This window comes from Armigeres subalbatus, chromosome 2 (assembly GCF_024139115.2).
Source record: "Armigeres subalbatus isolate Guangzhou_Male chromosome 2, GZ_Asu_2, whole genome shotgun sequence".
NCBI classification, from domain to species: domain Eukaryota; kingdom Metazoa; phylum Arthropoda; class Insecta; order Diptera; family Culicidae; genus Armigeres; species Armigeres subalbatus.
In genome coordinates this window covers 236,448,170-236,466,972 of record NC_085140.1, presented here as the reverse complement: position 1 = coordinate 236,466,972, position 18,803 = coordinate 236,448,170, and the positions used below count along the sequence as shown (strand labels likewise).

General features: G+C 39.5%; 1 protein-coding gene across 1 annotated transcript in view; it reads right to left on the bottom strand.

Moving 5' to 3' along the window:
• The window catches only part of LOC134216043 (Bardet-Biedl syndrome 2 protein homolog), a 67,412-nt gene that overhangs the window by 17,037 nt on the left and 31,572 nt on the right, over positions 1–18,803 (bottom strand). The window lies entirely within an intron of this gene.

Sequence of the window (18,803 nt, the reverse complement as noted above, 5' to 3'; positions counted from 1 at the left end):
TGATGTGACATTTCATCAAACTAATATTGCGCTCCAAAATTAAACCCCAAGCTTGCCGCCTTTTTCTGCACGTGGTGTCTATTGTTGATTATCTTTCATGTACTATGGAACCAACAAGGTAAAAAAAAGGGTTTAGGGGGGGGGGTCTAAGATTTTGTGACAGTATATGTACTAGGTATACAAGAAAGCGTGACAGTGCACAATGGGGAAAATTTTGCACTTTTCGGGCAAAATTCAATAGCTCAAAGGGCCGCTGGCCAAAATTTGTGATCAAGAACTTTTCTAAAACAAAATTTTCCCAAGAATCGAATGGGGGTAATTTCGGAGTCGGCACGCCATTCTTTCTAGGAAATTTTGACCATTTTCCCCCATACTCCCCCCAAAACTGTGATATTAAGAACGGTTTGCATCCGTTGTAAGCAGTTTACGAATTATTTCTGATCGAATATGAATAAAAGAATATGATGAGTTGGTCCAGTCATATTTTATGTGGAAAGCATGTTTAGTTTAGGGAATATGGGGTAGAATGGTCTCTTAAAAAATATACATTGTTTTATATTATTATTTTGAAATTTCCCAATTCCAAACTTACAAACGCGCAGTTTAATATAAAGTATGTATTTGAAAATAATGCGTTTAATGATATTTGAGGGAGTGTTATTTAGGTATACTTTTTTATTCCTTCATATTCGTCTAGAATATTCGTATTTTTTGTCATATAATTGAGTCTTTCAAGTACACTAAGTGTACCAAAAGGCTATATGTTCGCTCCAAAACCCCACTTTCTAGTTACATGTTTCTGTAAAATGTATTGATGAAGGTAGAATAATATAATGAACCATTAAAAACAAAGAATATATTAAAATTTATCCAAAAACAATTTCATCAGGCAATATACAATTTATTCAGATTCGAACTGAGATTTTTATCTTTTAATTTTGAACAATTCATATTCAAATTTTTACTACATGAAAAATTTGAACACAAATAAATTTTGTTTCGTGGACATTATTACTATAGTGGATAAATTATTATTAGTGCCCACAAATAGCCTTTGAGAAAAAAGCCTGAATTTAATAATTTTCAATAAATTTATAGTATTCTATCTACACGAAAAATATTTGTTTTGGCAAACTTATTTTTCAAATTTCAGTGAGATTTCCTTACTGAACTCATTGCAGATGGCGTAACTTCGAAGAAATCATGTATTTTTCCATGTTTATACATGATGGGTACTATACAAAGAATGTACAACAATTTACAACAATTATTCAAAATCATAAAAGCAACATGAAATACGGGGCAAAGGCTTTTGCTTGGTTACAAAGAAATTCACGTTACAGGATGTTTTCAAACAAATATAATTAGTTGTGTATATTTTTCCGCTAAGACGCTAAAAAGTAATTAGGAATATTTTCAGTTGGCTTCCGTATTTATGTATTAATGCTTTCATTCACACATTTAGTTTCAGTACCCCAGGCTTTGTGCACCAACCATGTAACGTATAAAGAAAGAGAGAGGTTGAGTAACCGCTACTCATTGTGACATAGGAGAGATGGGGTTTTTTACACAATTAAAAAGAAAATCATAGGGCGAATACGCAAATTGCAGCAGTTCAATTTGCTGCAGAAAAAAATTATTGAAACATAAAAACTATAATAACTGATTTTTATAATGTTTTCATAGCAATTGGGGATTGAGGGTTCATAGGGTTCATAGGGGGATTGAGCGTTCCATGAATGAAGGGCGAAGGGCGAGTTTGGACATTTGCTACTGAACATTTCAAGGGGGTTCAAAATGTTATGTTTTTTTTGCGTTTCGCAATTTGTGCACAAAGCCTTACCATGTTACTATAAGCATAAAAGACGCTCAATAATCTCTCGATATGTGAGTAGTCGTAGTAGGCACGATATGCGAGAACGTGTTAATCTTGACATTTCCTATTAATCATTCCGTGTTAATAGTCGATCTACATTCAAAGTGCTTGAAACATGTTAACCAATAGAGATATTGCGAAAACTTTTCTTAAATTAAATAAGAACCATGACCGTTTAGTTCAATGGGTTTCGAGAAAGATCAAAGGAAGTACAAAAATAATTGGACTCAATACGAAAAATTGGATTAAGCAGTTCACTCGACGATGGATATCAGTTAAAAGTGAAAAACGTTTCTACGATCGCAATGCAAAATGGTTGGATTCATCGGTTGAGGTATGTGCTATAAGCTTAATTTGAAAGTGTGAATAGATTTGTTGTTTTTTTTTTTTTTTTCCATGAAGTCGAAAAAGTTTAATGTTAAATATAAAATTCAACTGATTAGAATTTTGCGCTTCTTCTCTGCACACTTTCTAAGTGCATTGCGGACATTAAGAGACATTTATTAAATTATGAAACTTGCAAGTTAGTAAATTCGTTGGCGAGTTATATTAAGATGTACTTTCTACCTTTTAGAACTACTTTTTTGTAAATTTTCGATAGATTAAAAGTAAACAAATATTTGGTTTATTTAGTTTGTTAATCCAAAATCGGTGACGCCATCGGCAAATTCAACATCATCGTCAGCTAAGGCAGTGCATCTACATCCCGTAAATCCTGAGGATCAATCCCAAAGAAAGGATGTAAAACCACCATCTGCCTCTCCAAATGTTCCTAAAAAGCGTGGTCGTAAACCAAAGCCTTTTGACCGACTCTCCGAAAATTCGCAGCATAGACGGTGCAGACTGCAGATCAACGACGATCCTCTAGAACAACTGATCTGGTCGGCAGAAAAAGCTGCTCGTCAAAGTTGTTTGCCAGCGTTATCAAAACTTCTTGCCTTGTTGAGAAAGGGTCAAGAATCTTCGGCAAACGAAATTCTGCAAGCTTTCGAGAATCGTTCAATTCAAGCTGAACCCTCCATAGAAGCCAGTTTACTTTTGAAAACAAGGCTTGGGCTGAGCAAACGAAAGTATGAGGCAATTGCCGCTTTCAGTAAGCAACATCTTGGGGTTAAACTACTTCAACCCTGGGTGAAAATTATTGAGTGCAGAAATGCAATAATTCCTCCAATATCTAAGCCCAACTGGGACAGCGGCTACCTATCCTCCAGCGTTACTGTTCGTAATCTGGTTAGATTTGATGTGGTTCGTATATGTGATATTGAAGAAGTAGCAGAAAAGGTTATCTCGGAGGCGACAGATTCTGGTGTGCTCGACCTCGTTGTTCATGTTACAGGAGGAGTGGATTCTGCGACCGGATTCACCCACTATAATCAAGGTAGTATCACCGGAAAAGATGATTCGCTATTATCTGAACATTATATGACCCTTATGATAGTGACACAAGCCGGAAATCTTCTTTGGCAGAATCCAAGCCCACAATCGGATTATTTCTGTAGAGTCAGATCTATGAATTGGGTCAAAGAAAATGATGCACTAACAAGGTCTATGTTCAGCCAATTCATGGAGGAATTGGAAGATATTAACCGAATCCCAATTGAAGTCCATGCACACGGAAAAATTATTCGCGTTTTTTTTTTCACTTAGCGTTTATTTGAAGGCTCAAGCGCTCGAAGGCATAACGGAGCCGAAAGTCAATTGAAATTTTATTACAATTTCATTTTTTGCTTCTTATGTTCTTATGTTAGTTTTGGGGAGCCGAAAAACTCGCGGCTTGGTCGAGGTTAAGGAGTACATACAAAAAAATTGGATGGGATTGGGGCTTGGGATTATATTGGTGTCCGTAGGTAGCGTTGATGCAGTCTTCCCATGATGATTGGTGTGGTTCAGAACAGGGACAAACTGCAATTATACAAGCAAAACGTTTCTACCGAGCGGAGTGGGAGAATACAAGGTGGACATGGCCCTACGAATGGGGGGAGAGGGAATCAAACAATGACGTTGATGCGCTTCAAAAAATTGTGAACAAGGGCCATGTAGTCAATATCAAGCTTTCCCAACACATCTCTAATGTCCTCATGATCTGATTTCCTCGGGCCCGGAGGGATGCATATAAATCGGACCTGGCAATACCGTATTCGGGGCAGTTCCAGACAACGTGATTGATGTCCTGATAGCCTGCCCCACAACCGCATCGATTGCTGTCTGCGAGTCCTACTCGATAGGAATGCGCGTTTAGTGAGTAGTGGTTGGACATTAGACGACACATTACCTTAATAAAGTCTCGGCTAGGTCCAACCCCTTGAACCAAGGTCTTTTCGAGACCTGCGGGAGAATGGAATGTAACCACCTACCCAAATCTCCTTCATCCCATTTTCGTTGCCAACTGAGCAAGGCTTGTTGACGAGAAATTGAAAAAATTCGTTAAAAGGTGATTTGACGCTCGTATATATCACCTTCCATAGCGCCCACCTTGGCAAGTGAGTCCGCTCTCTCATTACCCGGGATCGAGCAATGTGAAGGGACCCATACCAAAGTGATAGTATAAAAGCGATTCGATAGAGCACTCAATATGGATCGTATTTCGCTCAGGAAATACGGTGAGTGCTGTACCGGCCTCATTGAACGTATAGCCTCTATTGAGCTGAGACTATCCGTAAAATAGTAGTATTGATCAGAGGGAAGAGAGGCAATTCGCTCCAATGCGTAGTGTATAGCTGCTAATTCTGCAACATATACGGAACAAGGATTTTGAAGTTTTCGAGCGGCGCTATGCAATTCGTTGAAGACACCAAATCCAGTGGATTCATTTATTTTTGACCCGTCGGTGAAAAACTTTTTGACGCAACTGACATGGCTGTATTTACTTGTGAAAATTGGTGGTATACACTCCATTCGGAGAGGATCTGGAATTCCATGGATCTCTTCTCTCATGGTCAGATCAAAAGCTACAGAAGAACTGGAGGAGTCTAAGAAGCAATCATGATGGGGAACATTCGAAGAAGGGCCAATCTCCATGCTCATGTACCAGTAGTACAGTGCCATAAATTTTGATTGGAAGTTTCGTTCGATTAGCTTCTCAAAATTCTCAATTACCAATGGATTTAAAACCTCACACCGAATGAGGAATCTGAGCGATATTTCCGCGATGCGATCTGATAAAGGAAGTACTCCCGCGAGTACCTCTAAACTCATTGTATGAGTCGAGTTCATACAGCCTAGCGCGATGCGGAGGCAACGATATTGAATGCGTTCGAGCTTCAATATATGAGTTTTCGCGGCGGCTTGAAAACAAAAACTACCGTATTCGATAACCGACAAGATCGTTGTACGATATAGCTTTATCAGATCTTCCGGGTGGGCTCCCCGTACCGGTAACTGTCCGCATGAAGTTGATTCTTTGTTGGAATTTCTGATACAGATGTCTAATGTGCATTCCCCAGGTGCCTTTCGAGTCGAACCAGACCCCTAAGTATTTATGTGAAATGCCTTGAGAGATTTTCTTACCCCTAAGATGAAGCTTGAATTTTGCTGGCGTATGCTTCCGAGAAAGGACAAGCAGCTCAGTGTTCTCCGGAGAGAATTCGAGGCCCAGCTTGTAAGCCCAAGCAGACAAATTGTCCAGAGTATCTTGCAATGGTCCTTGCAGATCGCCCGCCCTGTTCCTGTAACGGAGACAACAGCGTCATCCGCAAGCTGTCTTAACGAGCAATTTCCCACAAGACATCCATCGATGTCTTTAACATAAAAATTGTAAAGAAGGGGACTTAAACATGAGCCCTGGGGGAGACCCATGTAACTAATTCTTGAAGTTGTTGAGTTTCCATGAGAAAAACTCATATGTTTCTCAGACAACAAGTTGTACAAATAGTTGTTTAGTATTGGTGAAAGCCCACACTCGTGGAGTTTGTCTGAAAGGACGTCAACGCAAACTGAGTCAAAAGCCCCCTAATATCCAAGAAAACTGAACCCATTTGTTCTTTTTGAGAATAGGCCAGTTGGATTTCTGTAGTAAGCAATGCAAGACAGTCGTTCGTTCCCTTGCCTCTGCGGAATCCAAATTGAGTATCTGATAGAAAGCCATTTGATTCGACCCATCGGTCGAGCCGATTGAGAATCATCTTCTCTAACAGCTTCCGTATACACGACAACATCGCGATTGGACGGTACGAGTTATGATCCGAAGCGGGTTTTTTGATAGCGATCACCCTCACTTGTCTTCATTCATCCGGAACAATGTTTCTTTCCACGAATTGATTAAATAAATTCAGCATGCGCCTCTTCGCGACGTCTGGGAGGTTTTTAAGCAAGTTGAATTTAATTCTATCCATTCCTGGAGCGGTATTATTACATGAAAGGAGAGCAAGTGAGAAATCAACCATCAAAAATAGGGCGTCCATCTCGTGTCGACCGGATGTTGCTTCGCGTGCGAACCGTTGAATTGGGACGGAATCCGGACACACTTTTCTGGCGAAAGCGAAGATCCATCGAGGGGAACTTTCCCTATCTTCGTTAATCGATGACGCGTTACGCATTCTTCTCCCGACGGCCCAAAGTGTTTTCATCGACGTTTCGCGCGAAAGACCATCAACAAAATGGCGCCAATAACCGCGTTTCTTAGCATTCGCAAGACTCTTAAACTTACGTTCAAGAGAGGCATAACGATCGTAATTATCTCGAGTACCACGTTTTCGATAGTCCTTGAACGCGTTGGACTTTTCCCGATAGACTTTAGTACACTCTTCATCCCACCAAAGAGGAGAAGGCGGACGGCGACGTATTTGAGATCCCGGTATAGATCGACGCTGTGATTGAACTGCGCTGTCTAGGATTAGCCGGAGAGAAACTGGTATTCTTCCATCGGAGGAAGAATATCGATCGAATGCTCACCGACGATGATCGCCTCGGTGTATCTTCCCCAGTCAATGTGTTTCGTGAGGTCGTACGCAACGTCAATCTGGCGAGACTGATACGATCCATTGGTGATTGAGATTTCGATAGGCAAGTGATCACTACCATGGGGATCTTGAATTACTTTCCACGTACAATCCAATGTTAGTGAAATCGAACAGATTGAGAGGTCAATTCTACTTTCGAGTCCTGAAGGTGCCACACGTGTTGCTTCTCCGTTATTTAAATATGTCATATTGAAGTAGTCGCACATGTCGTAAATCAACGAAGAACGGTTGTCATCGGTAAGTTCCCCCCGTGTACCGTGTAAGTACCGTGTGAGTTAAAGTCTCCTAGAATCAAACGTGGCTCAGGCATAGCGGAGCAGATTTCGTTAAGATCTCTGCGTCGCATAGAAGCATTCGGCGGTATATACACAAAAGCTATGCTGAGGCTTTTTCCTCGTATGGTGACATGACATGCGACTACTTCAGTGCCTGTCATCGAGGGAAGATCTATTCTGTAAAAGGAGTGGAGCTTGTTGATCCCCAAGAGCACCCCTCCATATCCATCTCCTCGATCTAGGCGAATAATGTTGAAATCGTGGAAAGAGAGAACTTTGTCTGGAGAAAGCCATGTTTCACTAAGAGCAAATGCGTCACAGCATGAGCTGTGAACTAAAAACAAACGGATCTAGGTTTTAAAAATACTCCTACAGTTCCACTGCAGGACTACGATCTTATCCCCGACCTCGTTGGTTAAATTAGCCATCGAGGGATAAGATTGAATCAAGAACAGGCCATTTTGAAATCAATTGCTTCAATAAGGGTTTCACCAGTGAGATTATCATGTTGATAATGTTTCTCACTGCGGGAGAGATTTCTAGAGTATTGAAGATGAAATCCACAATCCCAGAAAGAGTCATTTTATCGGGTACCTCAACATGGTTATGTTGAACCGCCTGATGATTTTGTTGCTGATGTAAGCTTTCTGGGCAAAAAACTGGAACAGCTGGGGTTTTAGATGTTCCCGGAAGTGGCGGAAATTGCCAGCCGCAAACTTGAACCCCATAGGAGAAACTTTTTGGGGTTTCCCACCACTTGCTAATTTTCCAGGGGAGGGTCGAGTACTCTGTTCAACGACAGGAACATCTTGAAAAGCGTGCTGGCGTTTTGGCCTGCACCTTGCTCGCTTTCTTTTTGTCCCTGTTTCGATGACAGTATATTCTTCACCGTCCCCAGAGTCTGAGCCTTGATCATCTAAGGGCAGGGAAGAGAAGACATTTGAGCTGGCGATAGAACGGGTTGATGGAACAGCGGCTGGGGCAAGCGTCTTCAGCATTTCTGCATAGGATCGCCTTGACCGCTGTTTTATTGAGCGGATTTGATGTTTCTCCTCTCTATATACCGAGCACACGCAGTGAGTTCATGCGGAGCTTCGCCACAGCAGGTACACTTCGGCTGTTTACTGCAGAGACCCTCGGCATGCTGCTCACCGCATTTGCTACACCGTGGTTTATTGCAGCAGTAGGTCTCTGTGTGACCAATCTGCTGGCACTTTACAGTGCATTACGGTCGGTATATAGAGGCGCACTGGTAATCGAAGTTTCCCTAGAACAAGGTGGTCAGGAAGGGCAGACCCAGAAAAGGTCACACGATACGAATCAGACGGTTTTTTGGTGCCATCTTCTGACACGTAATTCATTTGTCTGACATCAAGAATCTGAACTGTTGGGACCGCTCGATTTTTAAACCCCCAGTACCAGTCTTGATGTCAGCACATGTTAGAAACGGCTCGGTGACCACTCCTGCAATCTCGACTTCACTGCTTGCGATGTATACGTGATATTCCAATCGAAAGAGCTCGAAGGCAGCAATTCTGTTGGCCTGTTCACGATCACTTACAGTGACTCGTAACTTATTACGGCTTGGGGCATTCACTTCAATAATGCCCTGAAACGATTTTGCCAGATCTTTTTCGATTCGCAATTTGTTTAGCGGTTTACCTTTGGGCCGAAAGAAAACCAGAAATGGGCCCTTAGATCCGGGCGGGTACGCTTTTTAGGCGGGGGTCGCCGGGGTGTTGATCCACTTGCCTGGTTAGTATCCATAGGATCAGGCGAAGGCAGGTTAAAGTCCCAGGAGAATTAGAGTTGTTGACCGGTTTGTGCAAAACAGTTTCAGCGGGAGTTGAGCCGGTTTCGGCGCTATGTTCGCTTTGTGGTGGAAAGTTTCGCTCATTAAATTCAACTACCAATTCACAAGATGCGAGAGACCGAAAACAAGAGGCGAGATATTTACCGACAATAACAGCCTTGTGTAGGTAGGTAGCGTACCGGTGTCGATGGCGACTCCTCTGCAGGCAGGCTTCGTCGTCGTACTGGCTGCTACGATGGGGACAGGGGCTTCTGTAGCAAAACGATTGCCGCACTTTCTGCTGCTGATGGTGATGCAGCTTTTGGAAGTTGCGACTTGCGATCCGGCAGGTTGTCGTAGCCGGAAGTGCCTTTAACAGACACACCGGAGGTCTCGGCCAGGGTGTGCTGCTTCCCAGTCACAGGGCACAAAACGCGTTTAAAAAACCTAGTGTAAAAACTTCAAAAACTTCTACTGAAGAAAAACGCTAGGAAAACTTCACACGAGATGAGAGCAAAAAAAACGAACTGCTCGCTTCTAACGAAGAACAGGGAATGAATTATTCGCGTTAAAGTATGTGGAATATACACTCTAATCGATGGGAAGGCTGCCAATGCGATCGTGGGTAACCGAGATACACATGCGTGCCCTTTGTGCGTCCAAGGGGCGGATCCACGAATAGGCCCTTCGCTATTCCACTCTAGATTGAATACCGTTGAATGGCTGATCCGACATTCTTCTAAGAAGGCTGTTTGTGGGAATCCAGCTTTGACAAATCCAGAAGTGAAGGCGAAGATGAGGCAGATTTCGAATGACTTGGAATCACATTTCAAAGTCCAAGTAAACCGTCCAAAGCCAGGAGGTAGTGGAAGCTCCAATAACGGCAATATGGCACGGCGTCTGTTATCGGAGCCGGTAAAATTGGCCGAAATTCTCGGTATCAACAGCGAGCTTGTGTGGAACCTTCGAATAATTAGCTGTTTAGCTCTATCATCAAAACGACTTGACCCCAACAAGGTATCTGCGTTGACCAATTGTATTGAATTACAAATCAATACTAAATTTCCCTTCACAAAAAAAAACTCCCACCGTGTATCCACAAGTACACGCATCTGAGCGAGTTTATACAGAGAGTAGTATGTTTTTTTTTTATGTTTTACTAATTTGAATAAAATTCAATTAGAATTATTATTTTTGCAGCCATATCCTCTGAGCTTCTTGGATGAACAAGCAGGTGAAAGGTGCCATAAGCGGTACAAATTTATACGACCACATCTTTCTCGAAAACATGTCCAGAAACCAACCTTGAAGATATAATGAAAGCTTCATTAACATGGTCAGATTCTAAAATGTCGCTGACTTCAATGCGTAAACAAATAAGGCAACCAATCGACGAAAATTTTCAAGAACGTTTGAAATGCTATTACCTGGATCCCAATGATGTACAAACAGACGACTTCATAGAGGACATGTGTGCCATAGAAGACAGTGATGATGATAATGACGAATAACGACGAGCAGATAAAATCAAAACCATCAATATACTTTTTTTAGTGGTCCGCAAGGGCCCAAATGCGGCTTTTCATTACTAAAATCCGAAATATGTGTAAATACTTTTCAAGTAACACTAAGCCCCCAACATTCGATAAACTAACAAGTTTCCATAATATATAGTAGGATGGTTCATAAAATTGATCATGTTCCATAACGTTTTCTCGGTTTAGACTTATATTACAAGAGATTTCTTGAACGTTCTAAGCGAATAAGGGTGTCTTCGTACAATAAAAATTGTTTTTTGGTTTGAGCCCGCAGTCCAATCCGGACAACTTCCTGGGAAGAGGGGCTTGGTGGCCTTGTGTCACTACTTCTGCCTCATAAGCAGGACATCACCTGACCCTTTCCTATTTCATATTAGATAATTTCAATCATCATATAGCTAAATCTCTTTGCAAATCAAACACGATTCTAGATATAGAATTTCTATATAGCCTGTTACTTAGTAGCAGTAGCATGTTTAGCATAATAAAGGATGGTTGCATCTTGCACCAGAAGCAACAATCACGGCTATAATTTCTGGTCCAGTTAAGTTATAAACGAAACAAAAAATCGATTAATGCGCTTACGCCAGTATGATATTAAGCGCGAGAGATGCTATATCAAGCTTTTCGCGCACGGTAATGGCGGCTTCCGTGAATTTAAAGTGTATCCGTCCCTGTATTACTTTGACATCTGGCTTGGGTTTGACATTTCGCTTATCCTCTTCCCTCATGTCAAAAGTACGAGGACACTTTAAACCCACAGAAGGCGCCATGACCGTATGCGAAATGCTGCTATTCTCGTGCATGCCTCATTCAGGTACAAAAACGTGAGGGTGTGTACGGGTAGCGGTGGTGTGGTAGACGTCCTGGTACGATCGTAGAGGTGCAGAGGTATACTCAGTCTCTAGTAACAACGAGAAACGATCTAATAATCCTTCCTTTCCTTGATGACGTGCCCGGTGCCGTTATTGAATTAGTAGAATGAATTTCCGAAATTTGTACATTGAGAATGATAGATGCATCAATTGGCTCCCTGCGCAATTTCGCAAGTTCTAGTCAATCACGGAGTAGCAACTACGTATTGTACGGTCATTCTGCTCATGCTCATGCGTAGTCCAATCTGGACAACTTTCAATAGGAAGCAATAGAACAGGACTCTCCGTAGGATGCAATTTCTTGCGAACGAATCAGATAAAGGTAAGTGTTATATAAAAATGAGTGAGTGTTTTGCGCATATACATACACACATATATCACCTCAGTTCGCCTAGCTGAGTTAAATTGGTGTTTAGCACTATGGGTCCCATAAAAAGAAATTCAGGCATTTTTCAAAACTCAAATTACCAAACAAATTTTTTCTATGATGTATGTATAATACCGAACGAAATATAGCTTACACGGCAGACGTTGACCTGCATAGCAGATGAGAATGCACTGTAATCTAAATATTCAAAATGGGAGCCCTCCTTCTAGAGATAGGATGGGGTTTGAATCACCATAGAAACACTTATACCCAACACTTAAAAACTCCACTTAAACCTCCACGTGCCAAATTTGGTTCCACTTACTTGATTAGTTTTTGAGTTATGTAGAAACTGTGTTTCATTTGTATATGAGCCCATCGCGCTTCCAGAGGGGATTTGTCTTAAACCACCATAGAAACATTTGGGGACTCGAACCACCAAATAAACATTTCTTGTCTTCGAAAATCGCTGCATGCCAAATTTGGTACCATTTTCTTGAATAGTTTCCGAGTTATGCAGAAAATTCTGGTTTATTTGTATGGAAGCCCCCCTTCCAGAGAGGAGGAAGGGTCTCAAAAGACCACAGAAATGTTTCTTGTCTTCAAGAACTTTTACTTGCCAAATTTTGTCCAATTTTCTTAATTAGCTCCCGAGTTATGAAGAAATTTGTATTTCATTTGTATGGGCCCCTCCCCCCTCCCCTCCCCCCCCTCCATCCCGAAGGGGAGGGGTCTCATACCACCACAGAACCATTTCTTGACTTGAAAAACCTCCACATGCCATATTTAATTCCATTTGCTTGATAAGTTATGCATAAATCTGTTTCATTTGTATGGGAGCCCCCCATTTGAAAGGGGGAGGGGTCTCAAACCGCCATGAGAAACTTCGTCGCCAAAAAAAAAACCGCAAGCAAATTTTCTCGCTGATTGGTTCAGTGGTTTCCAAATCTATAAGGATATTTTTATGTAGATAAATAAGACCATTTTACCATACATTCCCCGAAAATAACCATACTCTCCAGATGAAATAGCACCGGGATTATCCAAAAATATTCTATTCATTGCGATTCAATCAGAAATATGTCGTAAACTGCTTACAACGCCTGCAAATCGTTCATAATATCACAGTTTTGGGGGGAGTTTGGGGAAAAATGGCCAAAACCACCTATAAGGAATGGCGTGCGGATTTCGAAATCGCCTCCATTCGATTCCTGGGAAAATTTTGTTTTAGAAAAGTCCTTGGTCAAAATTTTGGCCAGCGGCCCTTTGAGCTAGTGAATTTTGCGAAAAGTGCAAAACTTTCCCCATTGTGCAGTGGTGGGGAGGGCGTCTAGAAATCCCAAAAAGTAGTGGACGTCATATTTGAATCATCCCTAAGTGCTAACTAATAGAAGGATGTTTGAGTTTGCCAAATGTCACTTCGATCTATTAGTTGCACTCACTGATTGGACAAACGGTCGAAAGTCAAAAGGTCGAAGGGACAATTGGTCGAAAAGTACAAAAGGTTGAAAGGGACAAACGGTCGAAAGGACAAAACGTCGAACGGGACAAAAGGTCAAAATGAAAAAAGGTCGAACGTGACAAAATGACGAAAGGGACAAAATGTCGAAAGAGACAAAAGGTCGAAAGGGACAAAAGGTCGAAAAAGACAAAAAGTCGAAAAGAACTATAGGTAACTGAAACTGGAACGGAGAGAATCAATCTCGCACAAAACAAATTTAATTTATTTCTTAAATCAATAGCCTTTCTATCTTTAACAGAACTATCTAGATATTCATAGTATTTTTCCATGATGAACTTTATACAAATTTAAGGATCACTATAATAAAGAAATTTAAATAGTGATTTCATAGTGATTACTCCTTCTTTGAAAATTGCACATTCTTCAAGTTTAATTGATGAGATAAGTGTATTTTTCCAGATTGCAGTTAAATGTATTTCACAAATTCCTTTAGAACACACCCAAATTGTTATCAACTTATTCTTGACCGACCTTTGGTCCCTTTAGACCTTTTGTCCTTTTCAACCATTTTCCCTTTCGACCTTTTGTTCGTTTCGACCTTTTCCTAAGTAGCACCTTCAACATCTTCTAAAAACACTTTGTTTCCATTCAGATACACTAAAGCACCAAAACGTTGCATTAAGATATCAAAATGTTCGAATTGCGATAAATGTTTCAATGACATTGCAATACAACACGTGTGTGGAATTTGAAAACAAACAACCCAAGAATATCGCACTGCATGTTGCGTACACGAAACAGAAACCTTAAGTAATTGTACATTATGAACCATGTGACACCAATTCGTTGTACTGATTGGGTTGTCCTTTTCGAACTTTTGTCATTTTGACCTTTAATCTGTCGACCTATTGTTTTCGACCTTTTGTCATAGAATCAAATTATCATGAGCAGATAACGATTATTTAAAAGTAGTTAACTTCAATACACGTTTATAGTAGACACTGACACAAGTAAGCGTTGGTAATGTACCTAGAGAACTACGAATAAAGAGGTTACTTTTGTGAGACTGTTGATCGAAGCACACGTATTTTATTTCTTTGGTGTCCGATAGAGTAAGGCACCCAGAAATCGCCCTCACTCTAGTTATTATACTCCACTTATTTTGAAATCTTCGTTTCACCAATCAGGTTTTCCATTCAATTATTAAAGAATTGTGAAAAGCTGTAACCTTAACTTTTCAACAACTATTTTTGAGAAATTAAGATTTTCAAATTGGTGGGCAAAAACGACTAAAATAAAACTACCCATAAAAAATAGGAAATTTACAATAGAAAAATAAATATAAAATTTCCTAAATAATGCAAAATTTCCATAAAGCAAAAAAACTGAGCATTTTTCCATAGATGCTTCTTCAAAGGCGTTTATTGTTCATGGAAAATTTAAACAGTTTTATTGCTTTTGTATTTTGTTATGGAAATTTTCATAATGATCATGGCACAATTGGACAATGGAAAGAGGTTTCCGATCGGCAGTGCTTCGTTTGTCTCTTTTTGTCTGCAACAAGATTATAGCTGTGGTAGCGCAACCCTGAGCGGCTGCACAAACACTTACTAGAAATACGTGATTGTTGGTTGAAAATTTAACTTCCTCCTTAACCTATCACATTAACTACCGTCGAAAAGAAGGTAGTGTTCCAAACTAATTTACTGCCCTAGTTAGTTTCCTATACATTACTCAAATGAAACAACCAAATGTAGCATGTCTAAATGGTTCAAAATTTATGAATATTCTCGAGCACAGATTATAGCGTCTTCTTCCCTGTAGTGTCAAATTCCGGCACCAATTAAAATGCACGGGGACCTTTAAGGTAGCCTCAGATCTCGGAGAAAATTACCGCCGAATTTTGTTCCCGTGCATTTTAAATTGGGCCGTGATTTTGATGTTTTGTGCCTTAATCCCGAAAACATCGCATATGTAAAATGCATGGGGAAAAATCCGTGGACCAAATTCCCGAAGTGTAAGCTACCCGGTGTAAAAAATGGATTATTATAGATGTTTCATGTACATCTGATTTTTTTCACAGAAAGTAAGGCAAGGCCATTTGAAATAAGGCACGGGTTTTTAAAATATTTCATCGGCGATTTATTGAAAAAGTGATGTTTATTGTTTTCTTCACCAATATTCGGTACAAAAAGTCAATTGATAACAATGGATGGATGGATGATGAATAGTAGTTTACCCTCAAAATTAGAAATATGCATATTTGTAACATTTATTCATAGAAAGCCAATTTTGAAACGGATCAAAAACGTTGAAAATCATTAATTTTGTATTTTACGCGTTTTAGAAGCATTTTGCGTATTTTTATTTATGCATGAATCACAATCTTGTTCCAGCAATTATTAACTATTTCAGTCTTCATCTTCTTCCAACATTCGTACTAGATAGCCAGCCCATTGTCAGTCTGCCATATTTTGAAGGATTCATAATATTTTCCTCTTGGTACACTCATAGTTTCTGTGGTACACATCACATTTTACTTGAAAACCACAAAGCTTCTCATAATTTCATTGCTTCATTTCCGAAATGACTACCGAATGAGCTAAAACGAATTTCATTTCTGTATGTATGTTACGAAGCTGCTGCAACACCCACGACTGTCTCATATTTGTTTCGGTCCATATCTGCGGGGGTTATTCAAGATTTTATGGGCAGTAAACTGGTTTCTTACGTCTCAAAAGACCATTTTTGCAGCAGCAATACGTCCTTCAACTTTAAAGGAAATATCCCAAGTAATATTTATGGCTTTATAATGTTCTTGAAGGTAGCGATTTACTATTCAGGTGTGCTATGAAACCATTATAAGTACAACGATATTACTAGGGATCATTGTCCCACTTCACAAGCATTCCAAGGTAAACAATTTCCTCAGCACATCCAATCACATCTCTTACATATCCTCCTATTCTTTTTCTATCCATAACAATTCATTCACATTCACTACACATTTCTCTGTGATCTTTTCCAGCTCTGCTAAGACGATGTACATGGTTGCGTGTAAAAACAGAGATAAGTTTTATTTTGATTGTGCTGTGGTAGTGCTCGATGGGTTGTTTTTGAAGGTGTTGAAAAAATGTTCATCTTGCAAATGCTTGGAGCGGCCGATTAAGACGTTTTCTGTGAAGCATTTCTACTATGGATAAGGTTACCTTCGGCTTACGTACTCAGTTCCAGGACTAAATTTAGCTTTCGAATTTTACGACTGGAAGGTGTTACGTACAATACTCAGTGAGAGGCCAGAAAAAACCGTGAGGCACATACACATGAGTTACGCGCTTTATCATATGTTCAAAAAAGAAAATGTTGTAAATCTTATAAAATACGGCGCACTTCAGTGAGCAAGTCATTTATTGTGCCTTGCAACAAAATGACAACTTTTGTAATCATTTTCCAAGGCTCTCATAGATATGAAAAATTTCTCCGCAGTACAAATAGTACGTGCTATCCAAGCATTCACCGCCGGAATGCACCACGTGGCGGAATTTTTTTTTAATATCGAAGTAGCTTTTTTTCTGGAAATATGTTTTTCTTAGGCGACTATCCGGCGCGTATTTTTATTTGCGACCAAAAATGAGCGGAAGAGTAGGTTTTTTTTTATGAGCGGTACAGTATTTATTAATTTAAAAAATCTGAAAAAAAAATTGTAACTTACGAAAAAAAAAATAACAAAAGAAAAACACTTGAGAAACGTTTGAATTACATTTTTTTTCCGTTTTAGATCCGTTTAAATCTTGGTTTTCTACACAGGAAAACTACAAATGTGTATATTTCTAATTTTAAGGGTTAATTACTATAATTCATCCATTTCTGAGTTATCAATTGACATTGATACCGAATATTGGAGAAGAAAACAATAAAAATCACTTTTATCAGAAAATCGCAGATGAAATATTTTGAAACACCCGTGCCTTATTTCAAATGACATTGCCTACAATTAATTGCATATTATTCGGCAACTCGGCCGTACGAAAACCATTTTTTTTTAATTATCTTGGCACAGCACATGTTTCGAAATGGACAAATTGATATGAAATTTGCGAAAAAGAATCCACGTGTCTTGGAGGGACTCGAACCCTCAACCTCCTACTCTCTAGATAGGCGTGATAACCCCTACACAAGAAGACCACTTAAAGGTCACGTTTGCGGAAAAGCTATCAGAATCCGAGTACCAACCTCCACCACGGTTGGCTTGCCCAACTTTCTGCGAAAAAAAATCAGAAGTACATGAAACTTCGATAATAATGTGACGCTACCTTAAGGCAGCCTTAAAACCCCGTTCGTATGTCTTCCTCTCGTTGCTGTCTACCAAAAATGTTCGTCCCGTTATATATGTAAACCATCGCCAAGGATGTCAACTGTATGAACATCAGCAATGTAATTGATTAAGCACCCTAAATTCCCCACCTTTCTTTCTGCATTGTATTCCCAAACCTCGACTAAACCGCGAGTTTTTCGGTTCCCATAAACTAACATTAGTGTGTGAGAATAATGAAAAACTGTATTGAAAAACATGATTTCGGCTCCGTAACGCTTCACAGTGGTGAGCCTTCCAAATAAACTTTGCGATGGCAGCGCCTCCACGAGATTGTCACATGTTTTCATTTTGAAACCATTGTTAACTTCTCGTTTGTCTGTTATCTCTGCTATGGTTCAAGCTCCAAAGGGCTTCAAAAATAAGTTGTTTTTATTTTAATGATTTAGATAGAATTGATTGAAATATGAAAATGAGTTTAATTATCATTATTTTTGTTTAAGGCAACTCTAGCCATTTTATATGCACAGGGAGCTAAGCGTTAACCGATTTACGCGTAATAAGTTTCATTCGACGAAGAATTCGCGGCGCTGCACTTAATTTAAAATAAGAAAATTATAATAATAAAGAAAACCTTGCAGAGACTGTATAATAATTTGGCAACAATATTGGTTGATTTTAATACAATTGTTGTATTGAAATCTTACAGATTTGTATTATTTTAATACAATATTTGTATAAAAAGCTTACAGAATTGTATATGCCAAAATTTTATACAATAATTGTCAGATTTATTTTTTGGGTGTATTGTTTTTTTTTCACGAAAAAAAAACAAGGAATTGAAAGAAAAATTACTGTGGTGAATATAAATGAATACAATTAATGTGAATCAATGGAAAATATAAAACCCGTTTACCTAAAGTGCTATTTTGGACCTTTCTTAAGTGATTGTCACTTTATCTTCCATAATCTTCCTTAATGGACGAGCAAGGCATAATCGACGCTAGGTGAATTAATCTTAGTTTTTTTAGTGCCTCATGGCCATTAAAATAAATAAGTTAATCTCGGATACTTATTCAAAAGGACGTATGTGATTTTGTAAACAAAGATTCAAACTTCGATTTGTCCTAACTGAAGGCACTCCCACGCAAACCAACACCACCAACAGGTAGCCGAAAGGTTCCCCTACCTGTCTGTGGTGATGGTTTGCGTGGAAGTGCTATCAGCTTGGATAAATCGACGTTTGAATCTTTGTTTACAAAATCACATACGTCCTTTTGAATAAGTACCCGAGTAATCTATTTCTTTAAATTTCAAGGATGCCCACAACCACAAACGGAAATGTCCA